The 22,741-nt window shown below is 31.2% G+C and overlaps 1 protein-coding gene across 1 annotated transcript in view; it reads right to left on the bottom strand.

Annotated features, from left to right (window-relative positions):
* LOC148272755 (uncharacterized) overlaps nucleotides 1-13,920 on the bottom strand; it is a 60,704-nt gene extending 46,784 nt beyond the window's left edge. The window contains exon 1 of the mRNA XM_088239606.1: nucleotides 13,585-13,920. The gene's annotated coding sequence lies outside the window, so the exon portion shown is untranslated. The remainder of the gene's footprint in view (nucleotides 1-13,584) is intronic.
* Between the last annotated feature and the right edge of the window lie 8,821 nt (nucleotides 13,921-22,741).

Raw genomic sequence — 22,741 nt, forward strand, 5'->3', positions numbered from 1 at the left:
TATCCGTCGTGTCCTATACGCTCTGGCGAGAGCCAGGAGGGGTAGCCTTAGTGCACTTAAAATAATTCGCTTAAAATATTACAACTCACATCGGTGTGCCAAACAGCCAGCTGCATAGTCTACGACGCCTTAGAAAATAGATTTATAATAGACCGTTGAAATTTCAAAAGATAATTCTTAGCTGGCTCTGGCCAAGCGTGCAACTTTGTGGAAATCCATCTTTCTTCACAGCTTTCCTAGCGTGGGAAGTAAACATTTTAGCCATCCAATATAAGAGATTCTATCGGGATAGTACGAATTTGACCATTCTGGATAGAAAAATACTGGAAAACATTCGCCACAGTGATCCCCAATGTCGAAAGGATCGGACCTGCACAAAAAATAAGAAAACGAAAACTAGCACACCAATAAATGTAATGCTTTTCTCAAGTAAAGGGCTTTGGTACATAACGTTTTTAAGTTATCTATCTTCTTGTATATTATAATTAATTTATAAATATTAAAAAAACTGCTAAATGTTTATAGCTTATCCTATTTTTTTTCATGTTAAATAGTTTTCATTTATATTGCATTATCGCTTTATTTCCAATATTTAACTGACATCTACCCTTTATCCCCGTGTATTTTTTTCTTGTTCAATTATCATTTTAAGAAAACTCTTAATTTATTTATTTATTTATTTAACTTTTTTGACATAATGTTATTTGTACATTGGCGGGCTTATTGCCAAATGGCAATTTCTTCCAACCAACCTATAAAATAAAAGTTTTATTTTTATAATTCAAGTTACAGAACATATTCAATAGAAAAAAGAAAAAAAAAGATTAAAAAGTGAAAAATATATAAAAATAGAAATAAACGTATTTGTTTATAAATTACCTTAAATCAAAACTATTACTCAATGGGAAAAAGGAAAAAAGCGGAAAGAGGAAAAAGGAAAGGAGGAGAGATTAAGGAAGAGAAAGGAGATGTTTCTTCAGACGTGATTTAAACAGAGGTAATGTTGTAACATCTTTGATGGTGGATGAGAGATGATTCCACAGTCGAGCCGCATGGACACTATATGAGTTAGAGATACAAATTTTAATGACAAATTTTACCAAACAGAAATGTGAATCATGTGATCTGCCGTCAGATGCCATTATTAGTTTAAAACACGTAAAAAATTACACCTTTCTTTATATCTTGTATCTTTCGAATTGCCAAGAATTTTTTTTTAAATATGGTCATGTCAATTTTCATACTTCAAAAGAATTAAATTGCTTCCATATATTATACGAGTATATTCAATACAATGTTGACTGAGAAAAAAACTGATAAAAAAAACATTTTTTTTCTCGAAAAAATACCTGTATCTTTATGGTACATTATGCAATAAATTGTTAAAAAATACTCTCTCTAAACCGCAAGAACATACATTAAATTTCACTTAGTGTATAAGAATCCAAAGAAAGGGAATCATAAAAGCTTTTGTGATATATCTACAATGAATGAAGCATAATGTGAACTATGATTTTTTAGCTTTCTTTTCGCAGATAGTATAAAAATAAAATATTTTTGGCAATAAATTGTGTCTGGAGCGATCTTCTGAAATAAGTTAACATGACAAAAGATGAAATCTTTTACAACAACAAACGTTCAAAAGGTTAACGAAACCATTAAAGGAAATATGGAAATATTGGCAGTATCTGGTGAGATAGCTAGTCATTATTTCTCCGCTTTTTTATATGCGTTTTATTGATTATATTATTATAAAAGTGTAGAAATACACCGTAAACAATTTTTAAAGTCCGTGGGTTTTTCTATAGGTTTCACTGGCCCAAAAAAATGTTTTTTTGTCAATACACAAGTTTCTCTTAAAAAATATTATTATATATTATTAATATTCAAAGCATTAACTTTGTGGTCCAACATTTTAATAATATGTTAATAAAATGTGTATAAAACCACTCACCGACTTATCTGTCTACCGGTTTCGAAACGTAACCCGTCTCTTCGTCAGGACAACAACACTACACCAACATGCAAATACCACTGCACACCTTCACCATAGTAGATTTGCAAAAATATAAAATCGACATGCAGGTTAGACACATGCTTCACTACGCCACCACCGAGGGTTAATGACTTATGAAGCTAATATTTCAAAAGGATTAACAATCGGAAAAGGAGGAAAAGGGGAGGGGGACGGTAGGGTGACCATTACAATGAAATATCGAATAATGGACTATATTGGAAAGTTACTTTATTATTAATTAATGGGACATTATTTTTCAAAGCCTTCTTTATGTAAAAAATCTCCATATTATTTAAAACCGAAACCGGTCTCGAAACCGGTAGACAGATAGGTCGGTGAGTGGTTTTATACAAATTTTATTAACATTATATTAATATTATTATTATTCAACTCTACTGTTCCAATGTGAGTTTGGATTATTACACACGGAGGGCCTTTGTCGGATATTGTCATTCATTCTCATGACCATATTGCAAACATATGTAAATAGTAGCAAAAACTGTTTTTATTTCGATCACAATAGCCTATGTTTATTGTAATTTATTAACGTTAAGTGAGATTATAAATACCGCCATATTAAAATTTTTGAACACCATTGTCCCGCATATACATCAGTCAATAAAATATAAATCCCGTAATCTTACAAGTAGCACATCAATATAATTAACTCTTTAATGACTGTAGTAAATAATTCTGTTGCGCGCTGTGATGTAACATCGTATTACCACAAGCAAAAGACGGAATATTCTAAAGCTCAGACTTTTGAAGAAAAAAAAAATAAAATCATAAATTTGCCGCTTACAATTCACGCGTGCGTCCCCCATCACTGTCAACAACCGACTGAATTTGTTTCACACAACACCGGCTACGGTGAGTACAAAACAGCATCTCTGTTTTCCTTGCAATGTGTTCTATCTTCGTGCTCTCTCTAATACAGATGTATCGCTGTTTTTGCGGATATCATTTTTTGAGTAGCAAGGTTAAATATTTTTCGCATTAAAATCCAGAACAGTTATACAAATTTGATTTTTCAAATCCGGTGTGTAAATGACAACTTGAAGATCATAAAACGTACGAATGCTTCATTTCAGAAAATAAGAGAGATATATCAAGTCTTGTATCGTATTTCGACTAGTGTGACCCAAAAATAATTATTTGGTAAAAGGTCCTTATCATCATGTTTCATCAGTAGATCTTCTACTATTTGTATCTTGAGTCATCTTGAATAAGAATTAAAACTTCCTTTTTATATGCAGCGGGATATCAATGTTAATTTTTGGTGCACTAAAAGTAAAATGACGTTGTGAAAAAGAACTTATGTAATTTGAGTACCAGTAGTATTTTTTCTAGATTAGCTTTTATGACCTTGATATGCTTTTTATATGATGTTTTTATCTGATTTTTCTAATTCTAACTTTGAAATGAATTTGTTTTACATGTAGTACTTTTAAATTTGAAATTAATAGTCTAAACTCATGCAAGAAAGAGTTTTTAAATAATTCAAGTAATGGCTTTTTAAATTTGATTAATATATCTTTTACAACGTGGTGCATGTTGTCTGAAACACTTGTCTATGCTCAGTCAAAACTTAGTCGAATTTAAGTACATAATTAAAACACTAAACTTCTGAGTTTTGAGAATGAGCCATTTAGAAAAATATAAGTTAAAAGGTGGTTCAATTTTATAAATAGCATAGTAGTCCGAGAACGGACGCAGCAGCTTCCTGCAACGAGCGTGTGAGTATGTGGCGGTGGACCTGGATTAGACATGTGCAGCGCATGCCTCAAAAGAACCTTAACCCAAGTTGCCTTTTCTTTAAGTCTGCGGGCTCACGCCGCGCCGTCCTAAAAGGTCGTCGATGACAATCTTTCGGCTTTATTCGGCGGAACTAAGGGGCGCTGGATTGACGTGGCAGGAGGCAAAAATGTAAGCTAGCGATAGGGTCTCCTGGAGGCAACTAGTGATGTCTACATGCTTTACTTAGAAGTGGATATGGAAAAGAAACAGAGTGAATCTAGTAATGTAATAATTGATTCTTCACCCCATCCTGCAATACCGTATTAAATATGACTCTGACATAAGGCAAAGGACACATTACGTAAATGCTGAAAGTCAAAAAATTTTCTCAGCACCTTAAGACAGTATTTAATTTTTCTAGGTTTTATGATAAGAATAAAGATATGAACTTTCCACTTATGTTTATTTTCAATTGTTTTTCTTAAATATTTAATTGTATCCGCGTGTTTTATTGAATCACATTTGCTAAATATAGGTCTATGAAAAGTCATCAGCCACATTGTAAAGAAAATATATTTACTATATATAAACCATATTCCCTTCTCAAAAAGGTATATCCTTATATCTGTTTTATAAGGTATAACAAATTATATTTAGGTTTTCTTTTTTTTTTAATTATGTTTTTTTGGACTGGCAAATACGACTTAAGGCTGGTAAAACGTATGCAAAATTAGGAAATCATACAATCCTGCCATTTTATTAAAACGAATGTTTTTTTTTTATCGCGCAGTAATAAAAAAATAAAAAAACATAAATGAGATGAAAACAATATTTTTAAAAGGTATTTCTGTTAAAAATATATTAAAAAATTTAATGAAACTAAAATATAATTACATTTAGACCGGCAGATTACGCCATTTCAAATTAAGACTAAATTTAGGTATATGGAATTTCAATAAAGACCAAGTATTGAACTATTTTTTTTGTTATTATTTAAAGGTAATAAATTGAACATGAAAGTGGCCGAAGCAAATTTTTTTTTGTTTTTGAAAAGAAATACAAGTATTTTAAATCACATACATTTTTATAACAATTTCCTTTATTTTTACGTAAAATTATGCCTTTAGTAATACTTAAAAAAAATAAAAAAATATTTCAATTGAAACCCCTTTTTATAGAATTGTATTCTCTCTTTTCAAAAAAAAAGATTATTCTGGTTGTAATATTTAATTTATAACAACATATTTACGTTTTTATGACCTTCATACCTGCTCTTACCGAAAACGATAAAAGATAAATCTCTCCGACTGCAAGACTGCGCTCAACTTAACATCCTTAAATAGATAATCCAGTGTATATACTATTTATGTATTAACTTAAAGGTGGTTTATAACACATTATTTGAGACAGAAGTTCCAACTCCATAGGACTAAAAGTTGAAGTTCAGTTGAGAATAGCAATTTGTTGACGCAGGCACATAAGTCATCAATTTGTTGACGCAGACACATAAATCATCAAAAATATTGAACAGAATCAGAAACACAACAATACAAATTCAAATATATGGTACATCATTATGGTACACAGTTAACTCAAACATTTGGAAAAGCATCAAGGACTTGATTATAATAATACATTTTGAGTATTATGCAATTAAAATAAATAGCCTTTTCCCCATGTCTATCAAAACAATTAGAAATGAGAAAATGTTCAAAATGCCTGTAAAAAAATGAATAGTGGAGCTAGATAATAGATAGAAATATAATTAATTGTTTCATTCGCCCAACCCAAAATAAAAACAACTGATCCACAAATAAATAGTTCATGTTGTGTTTGCGTTCTTTTATTGTGCGCTTTTTGGTATTAAAAATATATGTATACATAAATGAAATATAAAAATAAATTCTTAGTTTATAAAACTGACTGAACATTTTTTATATTATTTCTGTATATTAAGTATTATTTGTATATTCTCACTAGTAAAATTAAAAAAAAAAGTGTATTGTTAAGTGTCCACGGCACGGGTGAGGTGACATTATTTTTACTATTTATCACATATGAGAAAAATTAATAAATAAAAAAAAAATCCATATCGTAGTGTGGCAGTTGGCACATTTGACTACTTTGCTTTAGATCTTAGCTTTGGTTTCTGGCAGAGTAAACATGAAATGCTGATTTTAAAGGTTGTTCTACATTGCAATATTTCATTATTTCTGGACTGGCACTTGTAGAGTACAATCACCTAGATTTTGATTTAACATAAATAATTATAATGTGCTACAATTTTTGCTACTAATTTAGTGCCATAATAGAGAAATAATGATTATAATAAGTAAGTTATTATAATTTTACAGTACGTACTCGTACCAAGGAGGTCAAAAGTTTAGTATCAAATGATGAAATGGTCAAAGTTCGTATCACGTGATATTTTCTGCCATTGAAATATTTATTTACTTTGATAAATAGAGTTATGAGTATGTCCATTAATCAAAATATTATTTTTGTACCGCACTTAAACCCGAAACTCCAGAAATTTTCTTCAACTGAGAAATAATACATTTTTCAAGTAAATGTACAAGATACAAATTTAAAAAAAAATAAAAACACTTTGTTTTATCAACCACTTTATTTTTGTACGTCAGAGGTATAGAATTCTATGCACCATTAGCTGTTTTTTTCTGTAAAAGCAAAAAACGATTCCCACGACCGATTTTTTTAGCTGTTAATATAAAAATATTTAAAAAATGATTTTTATATCGTTAAATAAAATGTATGAATTATTTTAACAATTTGAATACTTAGAAGACATTAAATTCTGTGCCTTTAAAGAAGTGTAACATAAAAATAAAGTTGGTTTTATTTTTATTTATTTATTTTTCACGCCTGTAAGGCTTTTACATATATGAAAAGTATTTACAACATGAGTTTATAAACAACACAATTTTTTTAACACATTTTAAAGAAATAAAAGAAAGAACAGTATTAAAAATTTGGTTGGTACAAAAAAAATTGTTTTTCACTTATGGAAATAAACCAACAACGTTTGAAACATTAGAAGCCAATAAAACACGCACTATTTAAAAATAGGTCGGATTTGTTAAAAAAAATAACAAGATATATGAGTAAAAAAAAACAAATAACATAGGGATGAGTGGTTGAAAAATATATAAAAATCAGTTTTCAGTCTATTATGTGGATATAAAAAAACTCCAAAGTACGAATCTATATAAAAAAAACAATGTTGACCATCTTTCCATCATCCAAAAATTGATGTAAAAACACAGCAATATTGTAATTAATGAACCGGTATACCTTTCTATGCATCATTAGCTGCTGATAAATGATGATGCAGATGATCGTAAGTTAAGTAATTAATAAATGTAAAAAAAAGCTATAAAAAATGGATAGTGGAGCTAGGTAGAAGTAAAATGGATTGTCTCATTTGCGCAAACCAATATTGAATAAACTGCTCTACAAGTATGTTAAGTTTTTGTTATTTTCATTGTGCGTTTTCTAATATAAATAATATGGATGTACATATTTTATACCTAGTTTTAAAACCGTCTGAATATTTTGTTAATTATTTCTGTTTATCTTGTCTTCTATGTTTATTCTCATATGTAACAATATTTCAAAAATGTAAATTGTTATGTGTCCTCGGCACGGCTAACTTCAGTGAGGTCACATTTTTCTTATTATTGTTTATAGTTTGTAAGAGTAAAATATAAATAAATAAACAACACATATCTGAAACTCCTCAAAAAATTTTACACCTTTTTTGTTACGATAATGATAAATAAGCGCGTAGATTTTCACTGTTACTAATATTTATTTATAACCATATATTTATAAATACGATCAACATAATACAGGCTGATTGGAACTGAACCCGCCATAGCAAATTCGCACATAGAGGAAGTCATTTGCTGATTATTGACTAATTATTGATTTCCCTCGCTTAAGTTGTTTTTGCTATGGCGGGTCCAGTTTCCGTCACCCCGTTTAAGACTTGGACCAAACTAATGCCAATTCACCTTCATCCACACGGAGTCAGTAGTAAAAGATTTACGAAAAGCTGGAAGATCTATCCCAAAGACATCCAAGTTGTGTGATAAATTGACTTATCTACACATTCTGGAGATTGGGCAATAAAAACAAAAGTTGCTTTTAGAAAATTTGATAAATAGCAGGCTACCAAAATTTATGACATTTACTCGTTACAATAGATAAAATTAAATATCTTGGTGTATACATAGACCAAAATTAAAAATGAAAAGACCATATTAGTGAACTAGTTAAACGTATTAGAAAATGCATGTACATATTTATTATATTAAGGAATATTTTAAAAATCAACAACTTTAAAATAGCTTATTAATCAATTGTACAATTTTTGTTACAATATGGTATTGTAGAATAGGGTGGGGCATATGCAAATATATTAAACCCTCTTAAAATAGTACAGGGAATTATTATTCAATTCATAAAGTAAAACTAACTCTTTCATCGGTATGAAAACCATAATGGTTATCGGTAAAACCATAGAACTAACTGTGGCTTTCGTTCCCCTATGCCCCGAATTCTTAGGTCTGCAAACGTTTTTGCAGGCAGCAGTAGATTCATTCAGTGACATTTTGTTTTCTGTTTGGGTACGGTTATTATTCATTCTATGCACATGGCCTAACCATTGTTATCTTGTTTTTTTATGAATTGTGGAATGTTGGGTTTTCCAAATAGTGCATTTGATTCATGGTTAAACCGTCTTCTCCACACTCCGTTTTGGTTGACTGCACCAAATAACTTCCTTAATATTTTTCTTTCAAATACTGATACCACGTTTTCATCTCTTTTGGTCATGACCCAGCATTTGGCATCATTTGTAATGACCGGTCTGAGAAGAGTTTTGTAAATAAAAGTCATCGTTTTTCTAGTGAGCAATTTGGATCCCAGATGTTTAAACAAGCCATATAAGATATGTTTGATGCCGATACCCGTGCTCTAATTTCGGTAATATAATTGTTATCATTAGTCATTTTGGTACCTAAATATTTAAAGGAGTTGACATTATCTATGTGGTGTGACCCAACGTCAATTGCCTGTTGTGCATAGTTCGTTTGCGACTTTCTTGCTAACATGTATTTAGTCGTAGATGTATTTATTTTAAGACCCATGTCCCTTGCAACCATCTTTAGCTTTAAGAAATCATCTTTTGATCCCGGGATAGTTCCGAAGTTTAATTCTAGGTCATTTGCATAGGCTCATTAATATGTGGGTGGTCTTTCTAAAAATAGTTTCTGTTGTTTGTACTCCTGTATCTCTAATGGATTTTTCAAGAACAATATCAAACAATAAGCATGCCCGTGCATCACCTTGTCTTAGACTGTTTTACGTCTGGGATGTGTCTGATTTTTTATTTTGGACCTTCACCAAGCATTGTGTTATAGACATTGTCATCTTAAGAAGTCGTATTAGTTATTTAAAAATCCACAACTAAACCTCTCGATAATGTAATATGCTGCTCAAAAGTCATGAACATGTGGTGGGTCTCAACGATTTTTTTACAGTAAGATTACCAATATAAATTTTTGGTCAGTTGTTGATCTATCTGGTCTGAATCCACTCTGGTATTATCCTACAATATTGTCAACATGCAGGAGAATTCTTGTAAACAGAAATCCAGCAGACTTAATTAGCTGTGCCCAGCTGTGTTATACCTCTGTAATTATCACAGTTCATGGCATCTCTCTTTTTGTGTAGGGGGCATGTAACACCGATGTTCCAGTCGACTGGCATCGTTTCCGTTTCGCATATTTAAATGATTAAATCATCAATCAATTAGTTGATCGTAATACCATGTGTCAATTGAAAAAAATACCCAAACAAATATGCATTTCTTCTTTTATCCGAACTACTGTAGCCAAGCATTCCCAGTATGAAGTCTGACAATACAACCATAGATAGTATCATATTTATTATTTACCATATTTTACTTTGATGATGTATCTTGCAACGGTAGTCTAAACGTCAAAATAAGTCTAACTTATCAAAATTTGAAGATAGTTTGACGGGAAAGTTCATAACGTTAGTAAAACACAATAAAAATTATGTATCTAACATCTGACTAATGCATTATTCTCTCGCATTTCAGTTCGAATTATTTTAAAGTCGGAGCTAATAGCATTACCCGCCTCGTTCGTATAGGATTTGCATATTATTTTCCGTTCAGTTTTTGCAAATACTTCTCAAAGTCACGCCTTGTAATTCAATCAGCGAAACGTGCTTTTCGCTAGAAAAGTTTGTTTACAATTTGAAAAAATGAAAAAGAAAAAATCCGACTACACGTTTTTAACGCCAATCAATCTCCTATGCGAGTCGAGTTTACTTAGCGATCCTTACCTCAAATTATTTTATTCCGTTTTGAGAGAAAATTTTAGGATTTGACTCTTAAGTCAAATAAAAGCCGGAAATGAGGGCTCCCAGAGTTTTCAAAGGATTTTCAATTAATTATTTTTTTACAAGATGCCATGGACGAAGATCCATTTAACGGGATTAAGAATGAATCAAATTTAAAAAAAGGAATAAACGGCAATAAAATAATGTTTGCCAACATTAAATTTAATTTCAATGATGTTGTCTGGTATTTTTATGGCATCCCTATAAAATTTTCACTGAAAATTCTTAAGTAAAAAAAGCACTTCTATTTTTTGCGTGTTACTGAAATTTTTCTTAATTTTAATTTTAATTTGTCTTTTTTTATACAAACATAGAATTTTCATTACAAAAATACACTTTAAAAAATACTTCTTTAAATTAAGTTATACCGTTATTTGGAAAAAATGTCCACAATGACTAAATATTGCATTGTATTAAAAAAACATTTTTTTTATGTACATCCTGACAAAAATCGAACCTAGGACCAAAAACATCAATGGCAAACGCGCCAACCACTACTCTACGAGGCGGACTTATCTACACTGCTTTTTATATTTGATCTCGAAAAGGTTTAAAAAAGGCTTTGTTTTACAGGTTTGAAAAAAACTTGTATACAACTAACCCAAACATTAGAGAATAAACTGTTGTATTTATCGAATTATTACACTTCAACATTGACACTAACTAGTCAAAAAAAATAACTATCCGCTCTCATTTAAATGTGAAGAAAATCTACGATCATGGTCAAAACATTTTCAAACGAATGGATCAGTCTCGGATTTTCAAACTAATAAACCATCACGCCATTTCCCCGCAAGGTAAAGTAGAAAGGATAGAACGCCACATCACTCTATATTTGCATTAAGATCTCGCTTTCTCTACATTCGTACATCTTCTCATCTACGTGCGCCGATTATTTCGACTTTTGACATGTCCATCTTCAAGTATTTGTTGGATTTGGTCAAGTCATGACTTTCTCGGTCTTCCTCTATTTCTGCATCCATCAACATTCGCATTGTAAATATTCTTAGCCTTTCTTTCGCTATCTATTTGCTCTACATCTCCTAACCAGCGCAGAGCTCCTTTTTTGATTTGTCGATTATGCTTATCTCAGCCTTACATAATGTACGGATCTCTACATTAGTGCAAATATCGTTTATAGTTTTACCACACATCTAAGAGATCGCATTTTGACAGCATTCAGCCTACTTTCATCCCTGTGTTTCCAAGTCCATACTTCGCTCCCATACATCAGGGTCGGGACCAGGACTCCATTGTAAACTTCTATTTTTTCTTCATCTGTTTACTCTGTTCCCGGCACTCACTCTTCTTTCAATATTTTTCTCAGTCATTCCATACCTAGTGTCGGATTGTCTTCTTTGACCAGGTAGTTAATTCAACAATGTTTAAGTATGTCCAAATGCTAGGAGACTGGCTGGATTTTCTCCCTAGAGAGGAAATCCAGCAAAAGAAGAAGTATAAAAATTGGACAATTGTTTTCAGGCGTTGCCTAGTAGGTGATTTGGTTCAGCCGGATGAATCTCACCCACGCGATAAAGGTTTCAGCTTTTTTACTTTACAAAAGTCAACAGACGGAAGAGTTGAGGAAACGTGGATGTTCAAACATGGGCAGAATAGTGGATATTACACAGTGTGTAAAGTGGCCGCTTTAACCAGCCAATGATAGATCATAAGCCCTGTAAATGCCTTGACTTCCATATTTCCTTCTCAAAAATGTTTTCCCTCTCTGTTGAAATAAATTTAAATACAAAGTGAATGCTTTAAATATTAATGGAATTTACTTCATGATATTAATATGATCAGACTATGTCAATCATGAAATCACTATTACATTTACCTTTGCGCACCTAATAGTGAATAGGGCACTACATAACTGCAACGTATTTTGATCATTTTGGTACATGAAGGTAATATGTTCAGTCTTACACGTCGATAGTTTTTACGCGGAAAGCACCCAGGGACATTGAAATATTCCAGTGTATAACTACCCTTTATACAAATTTGTATATCAAGTCCCCTTTGCCCGAAATCAAACTTAGGACCTGAAGCATGGTTAGCGAACGGTTATTTGTAGTATAAAATATGTTAAATATCTGTGTGGAAAATTCGGAATTAATTTATCGAGAAACATCGATATATCGTTTACCCCATAATTGAATTAAAAGAAATAAAATAAAATTCGTTTTAATCAATATAGAAACTCAATTTCATCAGAATCTTTAAACGTGGCAATCCAATATGGATCCGGGTTTGCCAAAAAATAGAACAAAATGTATATTTGTATGACAGTATTTTAAGATTGTCAAAATGTTGCAAATTCGTTCATATTTGGATGAGATTTTCCGTTAGCTACTGCATCGGCACTAATCAACTTTAAAAAAAAATCGAATTTGCATAAAAATTAATCGATTGCAATGAACGTCCTTCAAAATAAACCAACTGATAAATACACCGATGGGAGTACTTTTCCGAAAGAATAGTCCTTTCGGGTTTAAAAAAAAAACAAAAAGAAGTAATAAATTCCATTATAAAATTTAATAAATTAATAATTCTTTTCTCTTTCATCTTTCCTTCCCATCTCCTTTCTTTTCTTCATAGAATATGTATGAAAAATATTAAAAAACATTAAAAAAATTGTATGAAATTATGATATTCAGTTTATTTCCTTAGAATATGTCCATGTACTTATATTTTTCTCAAATTCAACGGTTTGGGTAGGTAGGAAGAAATTACTTAAAGACAATATGCCCGCCTTTATATGTATATATATTGTTTATGTATATAAAGTGTTAAATAAATAAATATTACCTACTTTCAACATAACTTTCCCGTAACAATTATTTTTGATACACAAAATTCGTTTTAACTTAAAAATTATAAATATTTAAAAACGCCAACTGTTTATTCTTCATTTCTGAAAATTCCTGGAGTTTCAAATTTAAACACACATTTATTAAGTAATTTTAAAAATACTATCCGTTTTTGAACATGAAAAAATAACATTAATTTCCTTTTTAAATCATAGTAAAACCACTTTTTAATAAGTCATTTTAATACACATGAAGGTACATTAAAACACAATAAAGCACCTTTAAGTTATCAAAAAGAGGCGAGTTTTAACGACGTTTTTATATATCTGCAACCCAACCCCTTTTTACCAAAAAGTGCATATTTGAAAACCTCCTTAGATTTAGATTAATGAGTAGGATTTCTAATGGACACCAAAAAGGAACCTAATTTTTTCAAAATTGAATTAAAAAATTGTTAAAAACAGTATTTGAAGATTATTTTTTTAAGGGTTCACTTACATATTTAAAATTGTGTTTGGTAAGTGCATTTTTCAAATTTTATTAAAATAAATAAGCAAAACTAAATACCTGTGATTGGTCGAATAATTAGCACAAATTCACACATTGAAATATAAAAACAATTCAATACTTTCACAGTTCATCTCGAAATTGAGCACAATATTCACGTAAATCACAGAAAGATAACGTATCTTAACAGCATCACTCCCACTTTTTCACCGTGTAATTTTCTAACAAAACTCACAAATGAACAACTGTCGTCATATTGTCGATTCGGCAAAATTATAAACAGTTGAATTCACTTATTTTTTGAACAGTTCCTGTCCGATTCAGGCAGTTTTAAGCGTTTCCGAGGCTTTTCACATTTTCCGAACATACCCGCGCGGAGGCGGATGTCCCCAAACTGAGCACGGGAGTTGAGGTTATGTGTCCTGCGCACGGGCTCTGCGCACGCTGTCCCGAGCGCCGGCGGAGATGCCCGATCGAGATGGGTCTCGAAAACGTCACAGGGGTAGGAAACATTTTTTTTTTGAAAACAACGATACCAATGTGTTTATTTTTTTATGATTTCGTGTAAATTGGATTCATTTGTAAATTTTGTGTAAATTGGATTCACGAGGAACAAATCCAACGTACATAAGATCACCCAAAAAAAATTCAAATTGATAACATTGGCCGTAAAAATGTATCCACCGATTTAACAACAAATATTTCACGTTTGTCAGCCTTGTTGTGTAACGGTCAGCGTGTTTGCCTACCATGTAAGAGGTCTCTGGTTCAATTCCCAACGTAGTTGATATGGAATATTTCATAGTCCCTGGACTGGTACCCGAAGCGTAAGACTAATTATCTTACCTTCATGTAACAAAAATGACCAAGATACGCTGCAATTGGTGTGCATTAGGTACGGAGAAGGAATGACGAAGATGATGATTTACATAGAATACTTAAAGTCATAATCATCATAATTGAACGTAGTTCTGCAGAAAGCAGCCAGCCGCATAAAATAAAAATTGAGATAATAACACTTAATAATCCAATATTTAAGTTTGTCTAATTGTTCGTAGACAAAAGACTGGATTTTACCCCCTCAGGAGTCATTAAGATTAACAAATTACAACAGGGATGGAGAACACATTCAATAAGGGAATATGGATGTCTAGGCATTTACAGGGCTTATGACCTGTCATTGGCTGGTTAAGTGGCCACTTTACACACTGTGTAACATTCACCATTTTGCCTATGTTTGAACATCATATAAACATTGTAATGAAACCAACTGGTCCAAGAAGAAGTTTAAAAATGAAAAATTGTTTTCAGGCGTTGCCTAGTATGTGAAATAATTCAGATGAATCTCTTCGCAACAATAAAAGTTTCAGCTCTTTAACTAAACTAATATTTTAACCGACGTTTAAGTATGGCACTTTCTTACAATTATCCACCGTTTTTATTTTCTTCCGTTCAAGAAACTGATATTCAACGTATTTTACTTTCTAAAAAACCAAATCTATGGGCAGTGATCAGCTGAGTATGAGATTTATACACTTTATTTTTCCTTTTATCTTACCGGTTATTACTCACATTATAAACTTTTCTTTAAATACTGCAGATTTTCCTGAAGCTTGGAATAAAGCATTCATTATACCACTTCCCAAAATTTCTTTACTAGCTCCTGTCAAAGAATACAGACCTATATCTATTCTTCCAATTTTTTTCCAAAGTCATTAAACGAGTTGTATATAATCAGCTAAATAATTATCTATTGTCAAATAATCTTCTTGATCCCAATCAATCAGGTTTTTGTGCGGGCCATAGCACAACTACCGCTTTAATCAAGGTTACAGATGACATTAGATAAGCAATGAATAACAAAATGCTAACCTTGATAACATTACTCGACTTCAGCAGCGCTTTCAACTCTGTGGATTTCGATCTTTAGTTGGCTAGACTTAAAACACTAAATATGACACAACCGGTTATAAAATGGTTCGGATCGTATTTACGAGCTAGACAACAGTGCATCAAAACACCAGATTATCAATTGGAATGTGTTGATATTGCCGTTGGAGTACTTCAAGGTGGAGTTTTATCACCATTACTATTTTTATTGTTTATTAATCCGATTGCAGATTGTCTCAATTGTTCATATCATCTCTATGCAGATGATTTACAATTATATCTTCATTGCAGACCTGAAAACACCAGCGAAGAAATAGAATCGATGTCTAATACACTAAACTGCGTGTCAACATGGACAAAAAAATATGGTTTTCTAATAAACCCATCTTAAACACAAATTATGTTTGCAGGTAGTCAAAGATTGCTTAGTAAGCTAGACATGCCTTCACATAATCCTCTTATTGTCAATGGTACCAATATTCAATACAGGAAATCCGTAAAAAATCTAGGAGTTCAAATGGATGAACACCTCTGCTGGCGAGCTCATACTAATGAACTAAGCCGCAAAATATTTTTCAGTCTAGACTCACTTAGAAGGTTGCAAAAATTCTTACCCATTAGTACTAAATGCACTCTTGTACAAGCATTACTACTACCCATTCTAGATTACGCTGATGTTTCCATGACTGATTTAAGCTGTGAGCAACTCGATAAACTTTAACGACTTCAGAAGATATGCATAAGGTACATTTTTGGTCTTAGGAAATATGACCACATTTCTGATTATCGTAGGCAACTGAAATGGCTCAAAATTAGATAGCGGAGAGACTACCACTCCCTCTCACTTCTGTTCGATGTACTTCATAGTCCTAACGCTCCTACATACCTGCGTGAAAAATTTCAACGCTTATCAGTTCATGCTTTACCTCTTCGTTCTAATTCTCAAGGCACTCTCTTAATACCCATCCACAATTCCTCTTTCTTCTCTAACTCATATAATGTTCATGCGGCTCGACTGTGGAATCATCTCCCACCCACCATCAAAGATGTTACTACATTATCTCTGTTTAAATCACGTCTGAAGAATCATCTCCTTTCTCTTCCTTAATCGTTCCTCCTTTTCTTTTACCTCTTTCCGCTTTTTTCCTTTTTCCCATTGGGTAATAGTTTTGATTTAAGGTAATTTATAAACAAATACGTTTATTTCTATTTTTATATACTTTTGGCTTTTTTATCTTTTTTTTTCTATTGAATATGTTCTGTAACTTGAACTATAAAAATAAAACTTTTATTTTATTGGTTGGTTGGAAGAAATTGCCATTTGGCAATAAACCCGCCAATGTACAAATAACATTATGTACAAAATTTAAATAAATAAATAAAATAAAAAAATATCAACAAATGGAAGAATTGAAGAAATATGGAAGAAATATTAGAAATACGAAAGGGGGTAAATAACAATGTAAATATTTTTAATTATCAATTAAATTTATCAACTAATAGTCACATTTTGAATATGTTCTCTCTCCCTTTATCCACACGTAAACACCCAGTTTTTCCACTCTTTTTTCTCCTAAAGCCACACCCATTCTACCTTCAGTATTCTTATTTAATATCATGTTAGTTTGTTAGGAACCCTGAACGCATAGTTTTTGCCGAAACTAGTTATTAAGTTATAAAAAATAAAGTAGTACGTACAAATAAAAAAACAATTTATTTCTTTGTTATACCTTTAATATTAAATTATAATGTTCCAGAAAGTTAAAAATAATAATAATAATCATGGTTTATTAGCAAAAAATTACATAGAATTACAAAAATTAAATTTTTTATCTATTACCTACATACTTAGGTTATAGATTTCTCTAGATTACGTCTATTCTGCCTAACTAGGTACAACCTGTTTGAAGACAGACATTTTTATACAAAAATAAACAATAAAATGACTACCTACAAATTAATAATGCTTTAAATATGATTTTTTTATGTACAAGTTCAAAAGTAATCATTGAATTTTATTTTCACCATTCAATTTTTTTGTGAATCTTGGAAGAAATAATTCATTATTTTTGTACGTTTTTCATACATCATGGTAACAACATGTAATTTTTAATTTCAATTTAAATTAAATTTCTAAGAAACTGTTATGGTAAAATCTCCTCTTAAAATCATTTTCCAAGAAACATTATAAATTTACATTTTAAAGAAAGGAATATACAAGTCTAGGCATTGACAGGGCTTTAAACCTGTCATTGGCTAGTTTAAGTGGTCACTTTACACACTGTGTAACATTCCTTGTTTTGCATATGTTTAAACGTCTTTATTTTTTCACTTTTTCCATCTGTGGACTTTTTTGAAGTTAAAGAACTAATATCCAGTTTTTTGTCTGCAAGCATATTGTATTATTATTATTTTAAAATTAGAATATTTACTACAACTATTTGCATCTAGAATCGGGTTGTGGTCCCGTAGCTAGTGTTGCAGACTCACAGATAAGAGGATCTAGGTTCGAACCCCACTCGACTCAAACTTGATTTCCATTTTCTAATCGTGAGTTGATTACAAACTGTTGAAAATGGCAACCAAAATGAAAATATTTGGGTCATAAGTCATAAAAAAATGTTAATATTAATTATATTATAAAAAAAAAGTAAAATAAGGGATTCAGGTTCTGTTTCCCTGAATACAATACATCCCAAGTCATTTTACGAGATTTCTTCGTGCTTCATCGCAAAAGTTCGTGAAAGCTCGTCGCCACTCGGAAACACTCGGAAAAGCTCGAACGTTTCCGAACCGGCCAGTGTACGGAGTTTTCTACTACACGACATGGGATGAAAAAGTACTATAACCATCCCTTTCGAAGATAAGCCGATAGGGAGAGGGGTCAGAAAAAGGGGACTGAAAATATGGAGCGGGGGTGTCTCTCTCAAAACAGGGTGTCATGATTAATTATTACAATTCTGCCGTAAAGTTTGACGCAATTTGATCATTCATTCACCTGTTTTTTCATGCTTTCTTTTGTTTGAATTAATTTATAATCCTGAAATATTAATTACACAATTTTTTACCCTGAAATAAAAGGGAGTAAATTTACAAATTTAAATATCGGAAACACAAAGCCAACCATTTTTAATATTATCATCATTAAATTACCTAACCACACCTTGTCTTGCATAAGGAATTGCGTGTATTATACAATTTCAGCGTATGTTAATTCCTTCTTCTCTAGTTTATGTACATACCTATTACTGCTACAATCATGCCATTTCTCAGTAGGAGTAAGCAGAGAGAATGAACTGCCATACACGTATATCCTGGAATACATTTCTAGCTTCTTCCACATTTTTATATCTAGTCATATATTCCCTTTACTTCTGCCTGCTTTTAAAACGACCAGACTTAACATTTATGTTTATCTGATCATGCCACGTCTTCTACGTCCCACGTTACCGTATATATCTTCTCGCCCTATATACCTGTTTTTTTTTATTAATATTTATTTTTTTGTTTTCTTTTTTTAAAATCATCAGTCATATTCACAATAATACGGTTATAATATAGTAGATACGTAATACTAGACTAAAAATTATTTGAAACTTATAATTAACAATTTGCGTATAGTGTCATAAGTTAAGTTAAATTATAGAACAATCGAATTTTAAAATCAAAAAAATTAAATTTTAGTACATATAAACCATTGTAAATTTATAATAAACATTTTATTATTTTTTCGTCATCCATTTGTTCTACGTGACCAAACCATATACCCATTTATTTATATGTTTGATCTTAAAATGGTACAAACATAATACAAGGAAGTCATAATATTAACTTTATTCTAATGATAATTATCAATTTTTACACTATACACATTTCAAATTTCCACTTCATCAAAACACTAACAAAGTAACGAAAAATATTAACACCAAGTTAATAATACTAACATGGTAACGAAAGAATTCTGGGAAGAATCAGAAGACCTTAACCGGGTTGTGGTCCCGTGGTAGTATTGTGGACTGTGTTTCAAATCCTACTCTACCACAACTCGATTTCCATTATTCCAGCACAAATTATTTATGACTTTTAAGAAATGGTCCAAGAATTTAAATATTTTAGTAAATAGTAAAAACACAAGTATGTTACTTTCAAAAAAATTAAAAATTCAATGATAATGATAATTGCAAAATAACACAATCACTGAACCACACAATTACCGCAGCAGTGTATTATTTTATCATACCAAGAATATTGGAATAAATTAACCGTATTACAAAATTTATGAAGGTAGATGGTAGAATAACCCCCAACCACTATCAAAGATCCAATGTTTCTACAGTAGCTGTGTTGAAATCATGCCTGAAAAGACATCACATTTTTTTTCCTTACCCTCTCTACTTTTACTCTCAATTTATTTCCTATTTCCCACTAAAGACTACTAATAAAGGCATTACTACTGCTACCATCAATCCATATTTCCGTAGTGGTAGGCAGATAGGATGGACCGCCCACACGTCTATCCTGACATAAATTCCCAGCTTCTTCCACGTTCATACATTTTGTAATACATTCCTTCCTGTTTCGTCTGCTTTTTACATAACCAAACTTAAGATTTGGATTTATCTGATCATGACACGTCTTCTTTGATCGTTCTACGTTACTGTTCATGCTTACCATAAATATCTTTTTAACCATTATTTTGTTATCCATTTATTCTTCATGACCAAACCATCTCAGTGACGTTTTCTTAATCTTATCAATTTTACTTGTCTCAGATTTGTACTCTTGCCTGATATTATCATTCGTTACCCTGTCATACATTGATTTCCCACACATTTGTTTAAGAGATTGCATTTCAACCGCGTTTCTTCTACTTTAATGTTTGCAGGCTTTTTTAAAAATATTTATTATCATTTATTTATTTTATTTAACGTCGCATTTTGTAATTAAAATTATTTTAAAGATAGGATTCATGTACTCGTAAGTTGTTAGTTTTAAAAACTTGCCATGGCAATAAAACAGGCATTGTGGCTAAGTTAGTTAGACAGCTTAATATAAAACTGTCTTTGCAAGTTTGATTCCCGCCAGTTACAACAAAAATCAAAGAAAGATTTTTTTCTCAATTTTTCTGGGTGTTGTGATATATTTCTTATTTCCTACCTGCTGACTTGACTCTTACGTTCAGGTAAAACGAGTTTTTTCTTCTCAAAAAAAGCCTCTTGGTAAACAAAAGTAAAAGAAATAAAAGATCAAATAATGTGATAGACGAAAAAAAGAGAATCACTCCTACGATTTAGGCAATGAAATCATAAATTGAAATCATCCCTTCTAAGTACATATTTTATAGTATCTACCTTACCGGAAATCGAACCAGAGTGGCACAAGCTTTAACCAATAACCAATCACGAGGCGGCAAATCGATACACGAATTCATTTTTGAATGTTTTTCTTACTAGAAATTTGCCATAGAGTCAATACACTCGTTCAGGGTTTTCTCATTTCACACAAAGAACCTAATACCACCCAAACTTAAAAAAAATGGGAAGATGTGGAACAAAAAAAAAATTGACAACGTTAAATTGAATGTTGTACTATTTTTATTTAAAACATTTACAATGTGGTAGCATATTAAAATTTATGTTAGTAAATATACAAGTCACTATTTTTGGATATTTTTAAGAGGTGAAAATATAATATTAAAGTCAAAGCATTAACATAGCTTTTGGTTTAAGTTTCCACTTTGTGTATTGTGCAATCTATTTTTTGATTTGTATTTGACCATTTATATTTGTTCAATTATTCCATTTTCATGTTGGTGAAATTTTAATTCTAGCAAATTTCGTGAAGAATGAAAAAATGAGAGAACCTACCAAGCAACTCCGGTGATGATTGTCACCAAAAGCAATGCGGTTGGTCCTGCCATAATATACTGTTGATGTCTCCAAAGAGCGAGAAGAGAGAGAGAAAAAACATAATATAGTATATAAAAGAATTTAAAATACGCTGTAAAAAGGTAAATGTAATTCACTTAAAAAACCTTGCGCATTAAGGGATTAATAAAATGCATTGCAGTTAGCTCTACAAACTAATTATGACAATAAACCTTCTATTAACTTGTATGCAATTGATTCCTCTCAAGTCTCAGGAATATTTCCCCAGTAACTTCAACAGAGGTATGAAGTTTAATGAGTTTCCTCTAGATCAAGTGGAAATACTTAATAACAAAGGACCTCTTTTGAATCGAGATAGCTAGTAGAAGACAAAAGAGGAAGAATCGGGGGAATTAAATATGCTCACAGATCACTGGCTATCGAAAACATTTGTTAAAACGAGGCAGTGCAGAAAAAAATCATTTAATTTTTTATCAGTCGTAGCTAAATAGTACAAACAGTTTAAATAGTTAAAAGATAAAGTAAAACATAGTAAAATTAAAGCATTGGTTATTATTATTATTATTATTTTCTAAACAATTGGTACGTAACGTATGCCGACGCTAGTAAATTTTTCAGATCTATAGGCTCCTACGCTAAATGTTAGGAATTACAACGCGATTTGAAGATTATGTGATTACTACATTACAAATTGTCTCAACTTCAATATCAGCAAATGCCATGCTATTTCATTTACTAGTAAAAAGAAAACACCGTCCTTCACTTACTCAATGTACAATCAAATTTTGTGTCTTAAACTGAATGCTAGGATGCAAAGACCAGAAATTCATTTTTAATTTCCATACTGACTTCATTATTTCAAAATTTTATAAAATGCTCAGTTTTATTTTTAGAATCGGAAAAGTTTTCGAAAATCCCAAAACCCACTACATCTTTTATTATCCACTTGTCAGAAGTCCACTGGAATATGCATCTACAATATGGAATCCGCAAAATAAAATAAATATATGTAAAATATAACACATTTAATACAAGTTCGTCAAATATCTTCACTTCAAATACGGCAATAATAATACGTGTCACCTGCTTCCAACTTTTAAAAACGGCGAGCACTTGATTTGCGGACTTTTTTAATTATTTTATTTTATTTTTTATTTATTAAGGTAAAATAACAGTTGTTTTGTAAGAATGCAAAATATAAAAAATAGTACATACATCCAGTTAAAGTTTTTCACAAATATAATGAGAGAACATGTTACACAATAAAGAGAAAAATAATATATTACATAAGACATGACAAAAAAAAGAGCTCTTAAGAAGGTTAAGGGATGAGGAAATAGAGCGAAGGAGTGAAGGAGAGGGATTTTCTTAATTTAGTTGACCAATTCAAAATTTGATATTATAATAAAATAAACTAATTAAAGGAACATAAACTTATT

The sequence above is a fragment of the Micrasema longulum genome, unplaced genomic scaffold, assembly GCF_059751315.1.
Source record: "Micrasema longulum isolate JH-2025_06_02 unplaced genomic scaffold, ASM5975131v1 h1tg002196l, whole genome shotgun sequence".
Lineage (NCBI taxonomy): Eukaryota > Metazoa > Arthropoda > Insecta > Trichoptera > Brachycentridae > Micrasema > Micrasema longulum.